The following is a 22,631-nucleotide window of genomic DNA, read 5'->3' on the forward strand; positions in this document are numbered from 1 at the left end:
TCCACAGCCACCAACGCTCTACAAACACACAGTTCACACACGATGTGGAGTATCTGCAGGCAAGATTGGCCCTAGTTTCGCACATTGCGAAATGGAGATGTGGGAAGTCTGTATGTCTTGATGTGCAAGAGCACGAGAGAAGAGAGTTCTTGGAAAGCTCCGACCAGTGCGTCAGTCGCCAGTGGTCAGGCCGATTCTTTAGAAAACTGTGAGTGTGATGAAACCGCTTGAATTTCTATAGATCCTACGGGTCTCACAAAAGGCACTGGCTGGTTAGAGCTAGAGAAGGGGAGGGGCTTTTACAGATACTTACGTACATATGACGCGCCACCTAGCGAGGAAGAGGTGAAAAGGGTTAAGATATTATCTGGAGGGTTTGTTTCCTATGTATAAAGATAACAGTGTATTTACTTCAAAGAAATCAATCTGCTGTAGAAACTGAAGAAGGTGGTAAACCAAATTGAACTGAAACTGAGAGCAACATATAGTTCTGCAAATATGTTATGAATATTTCAATATATTATGCTGTATTGTGGTCATTACCTGTAAACTAGTGCTCTGGTCGGAGAACGGGGAGCTGAAAAATGTCGTCACAATACTCATCACGGTTTCTGTTACGTAGATTTCTAACGTTATGTCAGCATGCTTGCGATCGCTTGTATTGTTGCAGACCTGGATGCGAAACAAGCATACAGAATAGACAGAATTATTGTGGCCTTGAGTCATTTGCTTCAGTAAGTACAGTCAGAACATACACTGATTCAGCCCTTTCCTGCACCAAAAAAAAAAAAAAAAAGAAGTCAGATCAACTGCAGACGTCCAGGCATCATATAAATAAAACCCCATATCATACCACAAATAATGAATCACTCCTACTTGACGTAAAAAAAAAACCCACAGGCAATTAACAACAATTAGACAGTGTTAGTTGCACACTGGCAACCAACAAATTGGTACTTTTTGGTACTTTACATGTAAACGATTCATTGGGGTTAAGAAAAATCCCCTGAATCGGCTTCCATTACCCTGCATATGTCAACCAGAAAGTTCTCAAAGAGCTTCCACATGTGGTTGCTGGTGGTAGATCCCTTCATTTCGACCTCTGTGTCCACGTAGCAATGGTTCAGGAAGTTGATATATGCAATTTTGACCTAAAAAAAAACAAAGTATACACACAACATAAATAATAAAAAATGTAATTAATTTAGATTTATTCAATTGTTATGTATTCAAATACTCTAACTGAGTTAAATGTCTAAAACATATAATTTAATTGTTTTAATAAAAATTTAAATTAACTTAATTTAGGTTTTATGTAATAAAATCAAATTTAAAAAAATGTTATTTATTTATTCAATGTTTTATGAACTGCTTTAAAAATTACATTATTTATATTCTATGCATTTAAAAAAACTAAATAAATTACATTATTTATATTCTATGCATTTAAAATATCTAACGATATTACAATTCTAAAAAAAAATTAATTAATTTTTAATTAAAGTTTTATACATTAGAATAGAACTAATAAATTTTTTAATTCTATTTATTTATTTAAGTTTTATGTATTAAAATAATCTAACTGAATGAGTTACTGAATTAACTAACTTGATTAATTAAATATATCTCCCACAAATATATATATATATATATATATATATATATATATATGTGGGAGGTATATACACTTTTAGTAGGAAGATATATTTAATTAAGATATATTTTATATTAATATATATATATAATATATATATATATATATATATATATATATATATATATATATCTATATATATAATATATTAATATAAAATATATCTTAATTAAATATATCTTCCTACTAAAAGTGTTACAAGCAGCTTTGCCATAACTACAGAATAAATATCAGAAGAAATATTTGGTCTAGACGGGGGGGTCATTTTTTTTTGGGGGGGGTGGGGATTTAGAAGGTTGAAACCTACTAATTTAGACTTTACAAATTCAGCCAGTGCCAATCTAGTCTCATGTAGCCAGACTTTGGACTTGTCTGGTACACACTGCAGCTTATTCTGGCCAAGAATCGCCCACTTATACAAGAACAGACCATCTGACCAATGTAAAACAACCAAGTGGAGTTTGTTTTGCTTTTATGATACCACAATAATACAATGTTGCAGAAATAAATGATGTGGCGTGAAGCTGTAGACCACTGACCTCAGGGATGCAGTCTTTGTGCGTAACCACACGGACGATATCGTCCAAAGGCAGCAGGGAGTTACACTTGATCTCGGTGTAGACGTTTTTGCCCTCTGTGCAGACGGCCAATAGCTCCACCAGGTGGATGTGGTACATGAGGGGGCTGTTTTCATCCATCCGGTCACGCTCGGAACGCATCATCTGGACCAGAGTCTGGAAGGAGGCCCGGTCATTATAAAAGACCAGCACATCCTCTCCAGAGTTCACCAACTGCAGAAAAAAAATAGATTCACGTTAAATCATACACACAGTTTACCAAAATCAAACGTAACTTCAGCACATCAACCCACCCACCTCGGCCATTACAATATCCTGGCATTTTTTGATAAATTTGTTCTCAGCCTTGACGATGGTCTGCAGGAACTTCAGGTACTGCACGTGTCTGCCGTGGGTCTCGATGCAGTGGACAAAATGCTGTACAACACGCTCGTTCATCTCACTGCACAGCTGAAAGTTGTTCATGAATATGTGCTGCATGGTGATGGCCTCCAGGATCTACAGATGACAAAAAAGATCAGATATATGTAGATGAAATTACAGTTTACAAACAAACACTCCGAGGTGACTTCCTGGTTTGTTCTAGCACAGCAGAAAAGAGGGTAATATAAAACTTAGAGCTTCATTCAAATCGAGCAAGAAGTGGTGCAACACCACATTTACAAAGATTATTGTTTTCATTCACAAAAGCAAAACTATTAGGACAAACACAAATTCAAAATGATTTAACAATGAACTTTTATGAATAAAAAAACCACAAAAACTCTAAAAGGATACTATCATTACAAATATAATAATAACAACAATTATTATTATTATTATTATTATTACACCAGTATGCTTGTTTTGATATCTTTGCTCATCATGAAGATATCATTTTTGGCCTTTCCTCAACCCTGTGTATTATTAAATATGCACATTTTAATTATAATTGTATGGAAAAATACAATTTTGTATACAAAAAGCATAAATAAATATAAATATAAATATATGTAGTTAATTAAAAGATTTTAAGTAGTGCCAGCAGGTTATTCATCAACCTTTGAAAAATCATATTTATACATAAACAAAAAATATAAATAAACAAATAAATAAATAAACGTGTGTATTCAACAAACTATTACTATTATTATTATTAATTTACTTATTTTTGATAATTTCTATATATTATATATATATATATATATATATATATATATATATATATATATATATATATATATATATATATTTATTATTAATTTACTTATTTTTGATAATTTCTCTTCATTGTAATGGTTTGTATTTCCATTCCCTACAATTATACATGTTAAACAAAATCTGGTGTTCAAACCTCTATCCAATCATTAACTTTACAGTGAAAAGTGGCAGAAAACACTGTATGAACAAAGAGTAAAGAACATCAATTTGCTGTGAGGAGTCTGAGATCTAACGTCCAAAAAAAACTGATAAATATGTTGTGGTAAATACCTAATAATAAAATATATGAAGAAATTTTAAATTAAATATAATTGCATTTCATGACTAACCTAACAATATCCAAACAGTGTAACTGCCACATGCTTATATTACAATCCCACAAAAATAAGACCACAATTAATCTCGTCATGATGCCATGATGATGAACTCTGAATCATCATCATGATATTTAAGATTTAAGATGTAGCAATATGGAAACCGAGAACATCCGCCAGTGTCTTCGCCTCCCACCCAACACTCATCCAGAGTGATGAAGCACAGCTACCCTGATGTGTGTGTGAGATGGAGAGCTCACCCCAGGGTTGAGGAACAGGTTGGTGTGTTTGTGGAGCAGAGCCTGGTTCTGCTGGTTGCCAGCGCAGAAGTTCTGAAGAAACTCGTGAGCCAATTTCATGTCTTGCATTCGGACATCCTCACCCTGTGAAAATGAACATGGAAACTTTTTTTTTGGATTTGGAGTGAGAAAATATTTATAGCTGTTCATATCTTAAAGTAAATAAGTGATACAAAATTAAATACAACATGGCTTGAACAGAACGCCTTCACAATAATGATTTTTAAGGAAAGTAATAACTTGTGTTTCCATTAGTGAGTCATTTAAATCAGATAAATAACTGCTCTGAATGATTCACAAGTGTTTTTATTCGCTAAAAAGAACCAACTCAGAGAAGTCATTCATTCAAGAAATGGTCTACACTGGATGTGTTGCATTTTTGATTCACTAAAAAGAATAGGACCATAAGAGTCATTCATTCAAGAATCAGACACAACTTATTTGTTTTTAATTGATCGCAACAGTCATTCATTCATTCATTAAAAAAAAAAAAGGACTACACTGGTCATGTTGCATGTTTTTATTCACTGATTTAAAAACTGAAATATACTGGTCGCATTGCATGTTTTGATTCAGTAAAGAGAGCCAGAAAATAAAGAGTTATATATTTAAGAAGCAGACTATTCTGGTCACAGTGGTTTTTGATTCACTAAAAAAACTGGTAGGAGTGATTCAGTCAGGAATCACACTACACTAGAGGTACATAACATGTTTTGATTCACTTGAAATATCTGAATTTTAAGAGTCATTCATTCAAGAATCGAATGAACTGGTCGTATTGCATGTTTTTTGATTCACTAAAAAGAACTGAATCATAGGAGTGATTCAGTCAGGAATCACACTACACTAGAGGCACATTACATCTTTTTTGATTCACTTGAAAGATGTGAATTTTAAGAGTCATTCATTCAAGAATCTAATAAACTGTTTCACTAAAAAGAAACGGATCATAGGAATCATTTATTCAAGAATCAGTCTACTCTGAACGCTGTAGATTCAGTAGCAGTGCTGTGGAATTGCTGAATATTAGGTATTTTACTATAGTTTTCCATCCACATCAGCTGAAAATGAATATTCGAGAAACATTAACACACCCGTATGTCATACAAATAATTTTGCGAGTACCACACTCATTGGACTGGATACACTGATATACTGCACCTTCTCATAAGGGATCTGCAGCAGTTCAAGCACCACTGAATGAGCTCCCATGTTCCTCAACAGTCTCTGCTGCTGGTTTCTTACTCTTCTTCCTGATGGTCCTTCCTGTACACACAGTTTGCTGAGACGCAAGAGGATCTAGAGATAGAAAGACAGACAGATGATGAACTGAGGAGGAGAAAACGAAGTGAATGAACACTGTTTATCAAAGCAGGCCAATCTGCAATAGCTGTTACCACTGTTTTTTGTATTTTACTCATGCTCCAGTCGTATACTTCAGCACTGGTTAATTAGATCTTTTGTTAAAGAGGCTACATAATTAGCTTTCCTATTCTTTACAGTGCTTGGATGTATTATCTACTTGAGACATCCAACACTACCTTACACTGCTGAATGTTCATGTGTGTTTGAAGTATGTGAATGACACTTTACCTCCTTCACATCTCTGTAATTGTCACTGCCATTTCCATCTGTCTTTTTTTTGCCTGAACCAGAGTCCTTCTATATAAAGAGCAGACACAGACTAAATAAAGCATGAATGTAATATTCCATTCAAATAATAATGGCTATTATGCATGGAAGACCGCCTCAGGAAAAAAAAGGTAATTGTGAAATAAGGTTAAAAAAAATAGAAAGCGAGAAATAAAAGCAAGCTATAAGGTTTCAATTATGAGGAAAAAAGGTAAAAATGACCCCTTTCTTTTTTTTCCACATATCTGATATATAGGAGGCATATAAAGCTTTTTGTTAGCAAACAAGCTAAAGTTCATCTAAATTGCACATTGCTCAAAAAAAAAAAAACATGATGTAACATAAGCATCATACAAAGTGACAATACATTAATATAGGCCAGATAGGCCAGCCAACATAAATATGTAAACATGTAACTGAAGACCTCTGCCTTAAATAATAAATGCTGCCACCTTCTTTTTGTGGTCAGATTCTGCTGGGGATCCATCTCCTGCATCCATGCCTTCATCACCCTGTCGCTTATACACCCAGAGCTCAGATTTTTCCACATTAGATCGCAGCTGGTCAAGGTCTGATTTGATCTGCTTGTAGTTGTCAACATCCTGACTGGTCACTAGAAGTTGAACCTATAGTGAAAAAGACGGAGGGATGCATGAAGAATTAAAATGCAAACAAATGTATGCATTTAAACATCAACAGCCATCAAACAGCCTATAAAATGTTCCATGTCAGTACCATTCACTAAAGGAACTTACAAAGCCAATATTAGTGTTAAATACCTGTTTGAAAGCCATGAGCACTTCTTGTCTCTGACTGAAGTGTCTGAAGAGCAAATGCAGCGCTCCAGACACAAGCGGTGGATAGTCGTGCATGGTGAGATGCAGCAGAACCCTCAAAAACGTTCTTCCGCCATGGTCATCAAGATCCAGAGGAGAGTTCTCCTCACTGAGTTCAGGAAAAAACTACAGTTACACACTTACGTTCTCTTACAAAGATTCTCGCACCTTCTTATTCAAGAAATGAATCCTTACCTTCCCCCAAATATTCCTTCTGCTTGTTCTTCAATGTTCTCAAAGTCCAAAGCTGTGAAACACACAGAAGCACTCACATAATCTGTAGAATGACTCACGGGTGATAGTGAGCGGGACACACTGCATACCTGGGATACTGTTGGGCCCGTCTGCATTTGCAGCTGGCACTGCATCCGTTTGTGTGTTGCTCTCGTCAAACTCACGTTTGAAGATGCAGAGCAAGCAGGAGATCCTGTAGTCCAGTCGTACATTCAGAATAAACTGAACAACAACAAAAAAAACAAGGTTAAGTGATTTACCAGATATGAATCCTGTTTTTACTTGCATGAAACATTTTGAAGCTAAATGACTGTTTGGTTGACATTATGGTTCCTCAGATAAGATGATAAGATAAGATAAGATTTAAGTGAATTAATTTTTCTCATTTCATGTTTTTTTCTTAAATGATGGGTTTTTAATCACCTGTAGGATCTCTATGATCTTCAGTTTGGTGTCCATCACCAGAATGTCTTCCTTCTCTGGTTCTGTCTGGGTCTTCACCACATCACCATCTGGGGGTGTTGTGGGGGTTGTGGGTAAGAATCCGCCCCCTCTTAGGACCACCTGCGTCATCAACTCCCCAACGCCATGGATGGATTTCATTACATTGCTACCTGTGAGAAACAAAACCAACAATTTTTTAAAAATTATCTAATGAATCACATCTACTTATGCAAGTATTAATGACTGTTTCAATATCCTTCACAGGACCAACAAACGATGTTGAGCTTCTAGAGACTCAAACTGTTATAATATGAGAAAAAAGATCAAGGAGCAGTTCTTTACTTTTGGACTCATCTCCTTTTTCCATTTTGTTGACTGGATAGATGGTGCTGACATGAACACAGTCCAAAATTGCCAACAAGATCTTAGTCAAACGCAACAAGTCACTGAAGTTGTAAAAGCCAAAGTAAATAAGGTTTCTCGCCAAATTCACAACTTAGAAACAAAAAAGAAACAGTAGAGTTAGTCACTTCCAAAACAACCCACATCTGTCACTCTTGCACATGTTGGATGGAAGACTTACCTCAAAAGTGAGTTTGTTTTTCTCTTTATCAGAGAAAGGAATATTTTGACAGACCACATCTCTGAGGTAGTTCTCCACAAAATCCATAGTGAGCGCAAAACGCTCTTTTATCTCATCTCTACTGGTGCCATCGTTATCATAACTAAAACCAAAATACAACATAGACTTCAGAAATACTTCAGAAACCTACAAATGGAAGAACAATTAAAAAACACAGTTTAAAGGGGTCATCGGATGCGACATTCACTTTTACAAGCTGTTTGAACTGAAATGTGTGTTGGGGTGTTTGTGTACACAACCACCCTATAATGATAAAAATCCACCCAGTGTTTTTTTAATAATCTCGTTAAATCATTTCCCCTTTCTCAAATCAAGCCGATCTCAGATGCCTATCTGTGTGACTTCACACAGACAGGCCCTTCCCACAATAGTTTGATTGACAGTAGCGTTTCAGCACCGCCCTGAGTGACTGTAATCAGTCCGCCACTGATTCACCACCGGAGCAGATGTAGAGAAGAATGACTCCTAAGCAATTGAGGTGTGTTCTGTTGTTGATGTAATAATGAACATAGCAGTCGTCATTTAATCCTGACATCTGAGCCGCTGAAGACACAGTGGATTACATTTGTTTCTGAAGGGAATGCGCCCCGGATCTACCTAAATGCATTTATCTTCACGCGAATCATTCGTGATCCAGCTTCACCTACAGAAGAAGTGAGTGTAAGGTTTTTTTTTATGAATTTTTTCAAATCACCTTTCCTAATAACGTGCTAGTTAGCAAGTTTCACAATGAATGCGGTTAAAATTTACAGTCTCTCAGAGAGCGGCTCGGAAGAGAGGGGCGGGCGAGCAGAGCTTATTTGCATTTAAAGCGGCATGCAAGAAAACAGCTTGCTCTGAAAAGAGCTGTTTTTGGCAAGGTAAAGACGGTGTTGTTTTACACTACCATTGAGAAATTTTGTTATAGACTTTTCACTAAGACCTAAAGAATCATATCAACTTGTGGAAAATTGCAATCCGATGACCTCTTAAAAAAAAAAAAAACGCTTCAACATACTCATCAATGGCGATTTTGGATGGGATCTCAGACCACAGCCTGGCGTATTTCACAGGCATGACCTGTTCCTGCGGGTCACGGTCTACATGCATGTGAAGCATCAGTCGGCAGAAAGAGGCACGGAGGTCATAGGGCAGGTCTTCATCCGACATGCAGCGCAGGATCAGGTCCACATCCAGCTGGCCTGATATCTTCTCAATGGCCAAGTACTGGCGGTCCAAACACATCCGTGCAAACAGGTTCAGCTGGTATCTGAGAAAGAAAAAGAACCAGGAGACCATGTTACTGAGAGTGATGTCAGCTTTTGGGTTTTGCCCTGATAAACTTTGACCCTTGGCTTATTTCCTGTTGGCTGACCTGTAGTAGCTAATGACCTCCAGGTCCTCTTTCTGGCCTTCTTTAGCATCTTGTGCCAGCTCTCTGACGCTCTTACTCTTGATCACCTTACCACTGTTCTTCCAAAACAACCACACCTCCTCCTCATCCTCCTCTGACTCCACAGGACCCTCTCCAGACTCGACCTCAAACCGAGACAACACCAGCCTGGGACCAGACAGACAAATAAAGACTTCAAATGGAACCAGCAACAAACAACTCATTATATCCTAGCATGACAAACAGGCAAAAATAATTAGGAACATTTTGTACATCTACAATGTGTCAGTGCTGATTTTCAAGATGTTTTTCTTCTTTGAAAACATATTTTTATCATGTGAACCCAATTACATGCTTTTAGCCATACAGACAGAGACAGATAATGCCCATCACTGCCTTTAATTTACTTAAAGCAGGTCACTCGCATTTCAGAGCATTCCTTTTACTTTTCAAATGTGCTACTTAAAACAAATAATATTTATTAATATTAATTACTAGTGTTCAAAAGTTTGGGTTCAGTAAAGAAAGAAAGAAAGAAATGAATGAATACTTTAATAGAAATCAATATTCATATGCATTAAATTGATAAAAAGTGACAGTAAAGACATTTATAATGTTACAAGATATTCTTTTTCAAATAAATGCTATTTTCTCTTTTAACTTTCTACAAAAATATTAAACAATTGTTTTTATCATTGATAATGCTAAATGTTTATTGAGCAGCAAATCAGTATATTAGAATGATTTCTGAAGGATCATGTGACACTGAAGACTGGAGTAATGATGCTGAAAATTCAGCTTTGCATCACAGGAATAAATTACATTTTAAAACATTCAAATAGAAAACAATTATTTTAAATTGTAATATTATTTTTAAATATAACTGTTTTTACTGTATTTCAGATCAAATTAAATGGAGCCTGATAAGCTCAATTTAACCTGATAATCTTAACGGCCACAAACTTTTGAAAGGTTGTTCATGTTAACATTATATTAAATAAAAATAATAATGAAATAATTAAAGGTGCTGTATGTAGGATTGACACCGAGTGGTTGAACAAGGTATTGCAGTCCAAATTCAAAATATTAGAGAGGGGGTTTTTTTTCAACCGGCCCCTCCTCTTCAGACTTGACGCACATGCAAGTTGCCAGATTGACGACACCAACAGGAACAAGTGCACTTGACGATTAATTAAATGAAATACGGTATGTTTTTTGACAACTGGCAACCTGGGGTACCGAAATACAATTGGGTAAACTGGCAGTGGGCGGGTTTCACAAACCAAAACAAAGACAGACATTCTGGTCCAGAATGGACATTTTCAAAGGAGAATAACTGACTGTAGCACTGTTTTTCAGATAAACAAGTATGTTAACTTAGCATGTTTCTTAAATATCTGCAAACATATTATAGTATTTATATGCTTTATTAGAGTCAAAAACAGCACCTTTAAAATTAATCTTAGCATCTCATAATTAACAACATAAAGCAATATTGCTACTGAACCCATATTTAATGAGCAGTAGTGTGAGTCACATTCTGTTTTATGCTCTTTTGTTTTGTTTGTGGTTTTCAAAAATGTCTCACTTGGTCTCTATAAGGATGTCAGCATTGGTGGGATTCAGCACCGCGTTACAGATCAGCTCCTGAGTCACTGGGATGGACTTGTTCATGGACACACACAGATCGGACAGGTAGTCCAAAAAACCTAAACATAAACAGCACATGGAAACATGTCAGACTTCTATCTCTCTTTTCTTGGCACTTATATACAGTGAGCAACAAAGTTTTGATATTGCTCTCAAACTTTTGGAAAAGCGCTTTTGTCTTTGCAGTACACTCTCTCCCACCTTGGTTCACGGTTTTTCCTCACAAGGCTGACAAAAGTGTCAATTTCTGCCGCCGTGATGTGCTTCTCTAAGAGTTTGCGGTTGTTGTGGAGGAGGGCCGTTATTGTATCTTCGGCCAACACATCGTAGCCGATCTGTTTCTGCATGAAGCGGAACTGCTTGGCAATGTATTCCTGGACAAGGGGCACAAAGAGACAAAGTGACTCATTCTGTTCTTTAATTCGTCAGACCTGCCACCCATTATCTTATAGAGCCAGTTTTGGAAAAAAAAAATAATACTAATAAACATAACAAACAAACACATTTACATGAGGATAAAGGATGAATCCATAAACAATTTGTAGGGATGGTATAGTCTTTTGGCAAATTATAGGTTCAAAAACCCCTCAAGGCATGTCATTAAGGGCATACTCCACCCTGAAATGAAAATTTTGTCATTAATCACTTAGCCCCATGTCGTTCCAAACCCGTAAAAGCTCCGTTCGTCTTCAGAACACAATTCAAGATATTTTGGATGAAAACCGGGAGGCCTGTGACTGTCCCATAAATAAATAACAGTGTCAAGGTCCATAAAAGGTACGGAAGTCGTCCACAGAATACTCCATCTGCCATCAGACGTGCAATCTGGGTTATATGAAGCGACAGGAACACTTTTTGTAAGCGAAGAAAACAAAAATAATTACTTTTTTCAATAATTCCTTTGTCAACTGTCTCCTCTGTGTCTCTCCACATCACCGTATGCTTGTGTATGCTCTTCTGTATCATCCGCGCCACAAGGATGCACTGTTTCTAAGTGTATTTAGCTTTGATTTGAAATAAAATGGAGTATTTTGTGGACTTTCGTACCTTTTATGGACCTTATGGACACTGTTATTTACTTGGCAGTCTATGGGACAGTCTCAAGACTCCAGGTTTTCATCCAAAATATCTTAAATTGTGTTCCGAAGATGAACACATATACTACGACTTTCCAATAAAAAACAACCCCAAATGAATAATTAAAAAAATACCATGACTGGCCTGGAAAAAACATCAAGCCCCTGATCAAGGCATATGTACTGTTGGCTTTGGATAGAAGTGTCAGCTTAATGATACAAAAATATTCTGTCAGTTAGGTTTATTATCGTTAACTAAAACTTAAATCAAAAACGAACAAAAAAATACTTATATAAATAAATTAACATTAACTGAAATAAAAAGTTAAAAGTTCCTCATTGTTTATTTTAAATTGACTAACTAAAACCTAATAAATACTACATAGACAACCATAAAAAAGTCCAAATATAATCACTAAAAATAAAATTCAAAATATTAACAAAAAGTATAATAGTATATCAATAATACTAAAACTGCAATCAAGTAATTAGTATATTAGTATAATAAATCACAATTTATTTATATCTAATCTCTTTTTAAAGACAGAAAATAAATAAATAAATACATACAAACCCGATTCCAAAAAAGTTGGGACACTGTACAAGTTTTGAGTAAAAAAGGACTGGAATAATTTACAAATCTCATAAACTTATATTTTATTCACAATAGAATATAGATAATATATCAAATGTTGAAAGTGAGAAATATTTGAAATGTCATGCCAAATATTGGCTCATTTTGGATTTCATGAGAGCTACACATTCCAAAAAAGTTGGGACAGGTAGCAATAAGAGGCCAGAAAAGTTAAATGTACATATAAGGAACAGCTGGAGGACCAATTTGCTACTTATTAGGTCAACATGTTTGGGTATAAAAAGAGCCTCTCAGAGTGGCAGTGTCTCTCAGAAGTCAAGATGGGCAGAGGATCACCAATTCCCCCAATGCTGCGGCGAAAAATAGTGGAGCAATATCAGAAAGGAGTTTTTTTATAGAAAAATTGCAAAGAGTTTGAAGTTATCATCATCTAAAGTGCATAATATCATCCAAAGATTCAGAGAATCTGGAACAATCTCTGTGCGTAAGGGTCAAGGCCGGAAAACCATACTGGATGCCCGTGATCTTCGGGCCCTTAGACGGCACTGCATCACATACAGGAATGCTACTGTAATGGAAATCACAACATGGGCTCAGGAATACTTCCAGAAAACATTGTCAGTGAACACAATCCACCGTGCCATATGTGTTGCCGGCTAAAACTCTATAGGTAAAAAAAAAAGCCATGTCTAAACATGATCCAGAAGCGCAGGCGTTTTCTCTGGGCCAAGGCTCATTTAAAATGGACTGTGGCAAAGTGGAAAACTGTTCTGTGGTCAGACGAATCAAAATTTGAAGTTCTTTTTGGAAAACTGGGATGCCATGTCACCCGGACTAAAGAGAACAAGGACAACCCAAGTTGTTATCAGCGCTCAGTTCAGAAGCCTGCATCTCTGATGGTATGGGGTTGCATGAGTGTGTGTGGCATGGGCAGCTTACACATCTGGAAAGGCACAATCAATGCTGAAAGGTATATCCAAGTTCTAGAACAACATATGCTCCCATCCAGACGTCGTCTCTTTCAGGGAAGACCTTGCATTTTCCAACATGGCGATGCCAGACCACAAACCACATCAATTACAACATCATGTCCGCGTAGAAGAAGGATCCGGGTACTGAAATGGCCAGCCTGCATCCAGATCTTTCACCCATAGAAAACATTTGGCGCATCATAAAGAGGAAGATGCGGCAAAGAAGACCTAAGACAGTTGAGCAACTAGAAGCCTGTATTAGACAAGAATGGGACAACATTCCTATTCCTAAACTTGAGCAACTTGTCTCCTCAGTCCCCAGACGTTTGCAGACTGCTCTAAAAAGAAGAGGGGATGCCGCACAGTGGTAAACATGGCCTTGTCCCAACTTTTTTTGAGATGTGTTGATGCCATGAAATTTAAAATCAACTTATTTTTCCCTTAAAATGATACATTTTCTCAGTTTAAACATTTGATATGTCATCTATGTTGTATTCTGAATAAAATATTGAAATTTGAAACTTCCACATCATTGCATTCTGCTTTTATTCACAATTTGTACAGTGTCCCAACTACACAGGAATCGGGTTTGTACATACATACATATTTACTGAGTAAATGATTGAATAAACAAGCATTTTGTGGCTATATTTTCAGCCAGTGGCCTCTGAAGATTTGCAACATCTCTATGAATGACCGGATTTATGGTTGGTATGACACTTAAGCTTTGATTCTAATTCACTTTCACCATATGAAGAATGCAAATGACTTTTGTTAAACATCCCATATGATTTGATTCAAAAAGTAAATTTATTATCCATAAAGACTGTCTTTCTGCATTCAATGAGAAGTTTTTGCTCTGGTAGGGACTTTGTGAGTGCATATGTATGTGCGTATGTGTGTGTATGAGAGAGAGAGAGAGAGAGAGAGAGAGAGAGAGAGAGAGAGAGAGAGAGGGCACTTCCGCTGCAAATAAATGAACAAATTAATAAACCATGCTAAAAAATTATTAAATATATTTAATTAATCATATTGGTCAATACATTATCATAGATATGATCCAGAATTTTGAAACGTTTTTGAAAAGTTAAAGTTTTGAGTTTAGATGGTACTACACAGTATTTAGAATGATTTCAAGAGTTAAAAAATATTCATTAGACATCTGTAATGTTGGAAACCACAGGAAGTCACACTCATGCCTGCAGACACAGATATCATCTTGAAGTTTATGAATATAGCTGAGAGAATCAAAATGAAGGCAAGCTGAATTGAATCATATCAGCATGGCTTTAGAGAACACATACAAACTTTGGGTTCTGCATTTTCACAATATGATTTTTTTTTTTAAGAGAAAAAACAATTATGAAATGCTCATTAAATATTGTATAATATTAATCATTTTATGAGTGCTATGAGGTTGAAAGTTGAAGCAGAGATGCTCCGATGTTGGCTTGTGTTCCTGAAGACCCACCTGGTTCTTCCTGTAGTCCTGCTGTGAATGTCGCAGCACACGGTAGCACAGCCTGCAGATGTGCCTGAAGGGTGCATGTCTCTGGTCGCTCAGCTCCTCCAGACGCAACATGGGCCCATCACCGCTGTCTGTGAATGGGGCCTGAAGCAGCTTGAAGATCTGTTGATGGAGAAAGTAAGGAGACTGGAATGAATACTACATCTAGTGTATCTACACTCTTGGTATCTATGGTTCCATGAAGAACAGTCACCATGTTGGAAGCTTTCCATTGCACAGAAGGTTCAGTATAGTAGAAAAAGATTCTTCAGATTATTTAAATATTAATAACACTTTTAAGAAAAAAAAAATATTTTAAGAACTTTTTGCTGGAAAGTTCTTTGTAGAACCAAAAATGGTTCTTCTGTGAAAAAAAAAACCCTTTTGGAACCTTCATTTTTAAAACTGTATTCCATCCAGTTATGGTCTATGGAACCAAAAATCATTCTGCTAAGAAAACGAGCAAGGTGTGAGCGTATTTACTGGTTTAAAGGGCAAAACATTATGAATGAAAGGGAACTGGCTTTCTTCAGGTTTGGATGACATTTTTTCATGTTATCTCAGTATAAATAGTGTTTATTAGCAAAAGGTAACCTTGGTAACCGTTGTATTTCTGCTTGCCCAAAAGCACCACCTGCTGTCCAAGAATGAATTTGCATTTCCATTCAACCCTGCTGATTTGTTGCCCTCAGTGTAAAAATTTTAACTGTTTGATGGAAAATAAGAACAATTCCGATAATAAGGTATCTAGAATAATTTTAGTATTTCCAACGGATCGCATATGCAAACAATATTTTTCACTGTCTACTCAAGGTTTATTACTTTTAGACTAATCATTGCACATTTGCCTCTTCTAAATGTGTTTTTAATGTGAAGGACGTGTCTTTTAGACACTACAAGTGGTGAAGTGTGAGGTATTGAAGAAAATCCTACTTGTTTCAAGATATTCTGCTCTCTCATGAGTTTCTGCCGTTCACGGTCGGGTTTATTGACCATGATCTCCAAAACATCCTGCCCATTGTTTGGAATGTCCACCACAAAAAACACAAGGTCCTCGAGAAGCTTAGTGACAAACCTACAGAATGCACAGAGAAAAGAATGTCATGTTGATTGTAATGCCAGGTTAAACTCTTAACAGGCCCTACTCAAGGACAAAATCCTTGGTGGGAAATGTTCTACATTCATTAAACGAGGCCAAAGCAAAAGCATTTAGTCAGGGGTCACTAAAAGACTGAAGCACTTTCCGAGCATTACTCTCAAGTGTCATACCTTCTTTCATTCTGGGTGATTGTGCCCTTCTCCAGCTTGCCAGCGATGGATGCCAACACTTTACTGGCATCATTGGCAAAGTCTAGGTCCCTCACCTCCGCAGGAGGAACTGGCACAATGGCGAAGGCCTCTTTATCTTCTTTGATAGGTGATGTGCCAATCTGAAGGAGAAAACAAACTGCAATTTAGTGCAACACTAATACGAAGATAACAAGATAACATGAACAATGTTATGTTGAAGATGACATCTATTATAATACATTCTATATCTTTTACATTTTAAATAGACTACAAATTATTTCACCATGGCATATTAATTATATTTATTTAAAATAATGTTTTAAATAATATTTTTTATTATTTAAAAAATATTTTTTACACTCTATAACTTCCTATTTTACACAGACTTATAATTTAATAATATCCACCTTTTTTTTCCAGTAAGAGTGTGTGCGGTCATTTGTAAATTGTATATGTCTGGCTTCCGGTGTCATCTGCTTCCAGCTATTATTAGCTGTACAAAACAGCTCCTTCTGCTGCTTGATATTGCAAACCGGTGTGTGTTACTATATTATTTTAATGTATTATCTTAACTGATGAACACACTGGTTTGTAGTGCAAACAGTTTTACAGTTTACTGCACATTGTTATTTGTCTCGCTATTTCATTGTTATATAAGTCTCACACATTCACAGAAAATTGCTTACTTCTATGTTGAAAAATAAGGTGGATATTTTTACAATATTTAACAGTTACTAATATTACAGTAATTACAGTATATTTAAAACAATAATTATATTTATTAAAATAATAATTTAATAATATAATTTAAACAAATGTATAATTTAAATAATAATAATATAAATAATAATAATGATTATTATTATTATTATTTCAACAGCTGCTAAAACAATAATTCAGACAATATAAATTGCATGAGAAGTGGTTTTGGTGAATTACTTAAAACCCACCCGTAACATAACTGGCTTCTCCTCCTCTTTGTCGATGGGGTTGTTGGTGCTGTGGACCCATGTATTGGTGCACAAGTGCCTCAGTCTCACATAGGAGTTCCTGAGGATGAAACAATTGGTAAAAGACTCAATAACAATAACGCACACTGAGTTATCAAAATGTACAATCAGTATCTGGTGTTGCCCCCTTTTGCAGCAATAACTGCAGCTAAACGGCTTGTAGTTGATGTTGGTGGGTTTCTTCCTATGAACTGCTTGCTTCAAGTCCTTCCACAACATTTCAATTAGATTAAGGTCCGGACTTTGATTCCGTCATTGCAAAACATTACATTTGTTCTTCTTTAACCATTTTTGGTAGAACGACTTGTGTGCTTGGGGTTGTTGTCTTGCTGCATGACTCACTTTCTCTTGAGATTCAGTTCTCAGACAAATGTCCTGACAGATACTGTATAATTCAGAATTCATTGTTCCATTAATGCTGGTAAGCTATCCTGCACAAAACTAACACCACCAAGCCCAAACCATGAAACTACCACCACCATGTTTCACAGATGAGATAAGGTGCAGTTTTTTTCTTTTCTCCAAACATAATGCTACTCATTTAAACCAAAAATTTCTATTTTGGTCTCATCTGTCCACAAAACATTTCTCCAATAGTCTTCTGGCTTGTCCACATGATCTTCAGCAAACTCCAGATGGGCAGCAATGTTCTTTTTGGAGAGCAGTGGCTTTCTCCTTGCAACTCTGCCATGCACACCACGGTTGTTCATTGTTCTCCTGATGGTGGAATCATGAACTTTAACATTAGCAAATTTGAGAAAAGCCTTTAGTTAGGGTCCTTTGCAACCTCACAGACTATTACACGTCTTGCATTTATAGTGATCTTTGTTGGTCAACCACTCCTGTGGAGGGTAACAGTGGTCTTGAATTTCTGACTGTGGATTGTGGAGTCCGCACTCTTTAGAGATGGCTTTGTAAACTTTTCCAGCCAGATGAGCAACAACAACTCTTTTTCCTCAGAGATCTCCTTTGCTCACGCCATGATTCACTTTCACAAACATGATCAGATTTTTAAAGATCCCAGTTATTTAAATAAACCAGGGCAGGCACTGACACCTGATAGTCATCCCACTGATTGAAAACACCAATGAACAGATGGACTCTAACTTCATCTTCAAATTAACAGCTAATCCTAGAGATTCACATACTTTTGCCGCTCACAGTTATTTAATATTGGATCATTTTCCAGAATAAATAGATGACAACATATATATTTCTCTCATTTTTTTGATTGGATTCTCTTTGTCAACTTTCAGGACTCTTTTGGGACATACAGTATTTACTTTCATACAGTATAAACTTTCAAGCAGCACTGTATATGGAGCCTTCAGGTCATTGTGACCCCTGTAAACTCTTGTGGTGTTGAATCCAACATTAAAGTCTAAACAGTGGCTCTATTGAGGATGTCAAAGAAACATCTGTGCCACAAACTCACTAACCAGACGCCGCAGCTCTAAGTTATGGAACATAACATTTATTAAGTCAGATGTAATTGAGCTCTTTTGCAATTGTATCAGATATGTTCAGGTGCTTCTGACATAGTAAGTTTAAGTAATTAGCGTTAATGCTTGTGTATTCGCAGAGCAAGTTGTTCTGGTTGTATTGCTCAATCTTAAAATGAACTTTCCTCAGTTCATGCCGCTGACTCCAACAGTGCTTGCGGGAATCTACGGCAGTTACACACACACACACACACACACACACACACACACACAGACCTTATGGCTATCAAAGCCTCTATTGTTCTTAGTGTGTAAGTGTGTGTGGTGTATAAACACACCCTACGAGCAAGTTCAATACCTGTCAGGCCAGATTGTTAATTCACTCTTGCTTTACTAAATCGCCAAAAGCACAATGCACCTGTTCACATTACTCTTGTACACTAAGGCGATGTTCACACTGCATTCCACGGTGTTCACACTGCAATCCAATATGTTTTTCACAAGATTGTTAACATAATATTTTAAATGCTGCACTGGTCTAAACAGGCAATGCTTCTAAACTGAGCTGCATGTGTAAAACACTATGGCATCATCAGAAATATATATTTAAAAAGAGAGAGAGAGAGAGAGAGAGAGAGAGAGAGAGAGAGAGACAACGAGAGTCAAGTTTATACTCAGTGGATGATTGTGACAAACTGCATGAGAGGAAGCAATTAAAACATTTTTTAATAATGGTACAAAGAACAATACTGACGTAAAGAAATACTCCACCCAGGACATGATTTGGCCTTTTTTTTTTCTTTGGTGCATGTGTGAGAGAGAGTGTCACCTCTAAAACATGAGGTCAAGTCTAAAAATTTAGGGTCAGTACAATTTTCTTTTTTCTTTCTTTTTTTAACAAGCTGAATGACGAAGGAACATAATTAACTCAAAAGTTATCTGAAACATTAAAGCAGACACTTTGCTTGCATTTAATATTCTTTCTATGTATATTAAATCAGTTTTGTACATTTAATTTCATGCGGACACCCCACACACAAACATATACACACAATTACATACTGCAGTTAACTATAATCTGGACATCTTCACGTGATTCACTCATTAAACCTCAAAACTGAATTTCCCCCACTATGTCCTGATTCTGAGCTGTAAGGAAGATTACTTCATAAAAACCACTTTCCAAGTGATTGCTTATATAAATAAGAGAATCTGGGGGTGGATGGTTACGCAAAATCTGGCTTCTGTTTTAGCAACATGTTTCAACAACATGGAAAGATATCAAGCTGGCAAAGTGCACGGTCACCCTGATTTCCTGCCTCCGCACCCTGGTGGGACTTTCCTGGCTATTTTCAGAAAGAAAAATCAGAATTTGCAGGTATCTGAATGATTTAAACACACACACACACACACACACACACAATGTGACACGTGCACACTCCACCCTGGAAGCGTTTGGGTTTTGTGGAATGAGGACAAAGAGTCTGACGGGTGTGTGAGTAGACGTGTGCATTTTTCCAAGTTTGGCATTCTCTCTTGTTCCAACACACATGATTCACTGAGTCAAGAGTTAAAAACAAACAAACAGAGTCGCCAGACCTCAAGAGATCCAAGGCATCATCAGAACCAGGAAAATGTGTGTGTGCAAAATTACATATTTCCTGTGACTTATATCCATAGCTGCAAGAATCAGACACACTAGTCTGTTTTCTCATTAGGTTCATTTAGGGTCGTTTACTGCTTAATTCAAATATCCTGCAGGCCTGAAAACAAAACCAACTGCTGTGTGTATTTTGGATGGGCTTTCATGTCCACAGTCAGGGGCAAAATCTTAAGTCTGATCATGTTCATGTCTGATCATGTCAACAGAAAGTGAGGGAATCAGAGAAAGAGGCATGAATCTCATGCGTACGGTCTGAACTTATTATAAACAGGAATCTCACATTACTCAGAGCTCAAACTGACAGCAGCAAACCTGCCACTCCAACTCAAAGTCTGATTAACCCTGACCTGCCAGCACAGTCTCTGCATGCACCAATAAATCATATACAATTGTATGTCCTCTAATGGGGTAAATTGCTGTGTTTACAGGTCAAACTTTCTTCTAAAAAGACTAATTTTTGCATAAAAAGATCCCTTTTTTTGCATTTTTACATTATTTACATCAATGTCTCTGCAAATTGTGTTATACTGGACTATAAAGTTTTGTTTTTTTATGCAATTCTAATTATTCTCAATGATGATTATAATAATATTTACTTTAAAATTAAACATCACAGCAATGTTTAACTGTAAACATTTTATTTAAAACAATCAACCAGTCAGTCAGTCAGTCAAAACATTACATAAGCATCCTTATTAATTAATAAAAGATATTAAAATATATCATTACTAAATAATAAAAGCACTATTTTTTTGCATTAAGGTGATGAGAATTTGGGTATGAAACATGCTTAAATGCCCTGAAAAATATCATAGTAAATAGTCAGTACAAATAATTATAATAGACTGCCGACATTTTCTTCAAGCAAATTATAATTAATCCACTGGTTGTTTGGTTTGTTGCTTATCTGTATATATCTGTATATGTATATATATATATATATATATATATATATATATTTATATATATATATATATATATATATATATATATACACACTGAATTCATATTTTTGTCAATTGTGTTACCCCCCTGTTTAAAATCCATGGCTCATGCAAGATTCATTAATTCATAATTCATCATATTTCTTCTACAAAGGACATTACGTCTGTTCAGGTAGGTTTGTATAGTATCACTCACTACATCAATTAAATACATATACAGTTTTGAACTGTAACATTTAAATCTGTACCGGATTCAGAGATGGTTACACCTTGGGTGACTTTATTGGTATGGAGCAAAAATGGTCCAGTGTGTACCTGGGTACGAGGGAGTCTCCTCCTCTGAGGGTGGTGGGATCCAGCTCAAATATGGAGGAGATGTCATTGCCATCGGGGACAGACACGAGGGTGTACATGACCTTCTCGTTGGGCGTTCGCAGACGTGCTCGCAGCGCTTCATGCTCTGAGTCAAGCTAGAGGACAGAGGAGAACACATAACCATGGAGACACAACACTTTGCTCGACTTATTGATTATGTGACTGAGATAAAAGTGATGCCATTAGCCGATGAAACAATCTTTGATTCATGACATGTTTAAAACTTTGCATGTGACCTGAAAATCCTCATAGCATTCAAGAATATGACAAAGAAGAATATGAAATTTCTTGATCAGTCTCACGGTGCAGTATATGTGGGTTCCAGCAAAACAAGTCTAGCATTTTTTTTTTAGTCAACAATAGAGCTAACTGCTATTCTTGGTTAATTTCAGGGAAACCCAGGGGAAATTTTCACTAGAATGTCATAAAATTCCACAAACCTGTGCAAAGGTTCTGTAATCAAGAAACAATGATTAAATTGAGATCTGTGAGCAAAGCTTAGTAAGGACATGCACACTAGCAACAGGAGGGACCGCGAGTCGTGGTGTTTTACTGCCACCTACAGGCGATGAGCTGCACTGCTCAAACTGCTTTACTCTTACCTATAGTGCCACTTTGTGGTTGGTTAAAGAATACATTCTAGAAATGCTTGAACCCCAATTGTTAAATAAACTATACATTCAATAGGAAAAAATTAGCTAAACAAAAATATGATCAAATAATTACTTCCTTTTTTATTTATTTGTTTTAAGTTAAATAGTGCATTTATTTTCTGAAATGAAACTGATTTTTTTCTCAAATAAAGATTCTGGGGTTCAATTCAAGTTAGATTCAACAGCATTTATGTCATAAAATCATTTTATTATTATTATTATTTTGACTTGTTTTTTTGTTTTTGTTTT

General features: G+C 36.2%; 1 pseudogene; it reads right to left on the bottom strand.

Annotated features, from left to right (window-relative positions):
- Nucleotides 1-22,631, bottom strand: part of LOC109063861 — a 127,756-nt pseudogene that overhangs the window by 72,415 nt on the left and 32,710 nt on the right.

Source organism: Cyprinus carpio, chromosome A11 (assembly GCF_018340385.1).
Source record: "Cyprinus carpio isolate SPL01 chromosome A11, ASM1834038v1, whole genome shotgun sequence".
Taxonomy (NCBI): domain Eukaryota; kingdom Metazoa; phylum Chordata; class Actinopteri; order Cypriniformes; family Cyprinidae; genus Cyprinus; species Cyprinus carpio.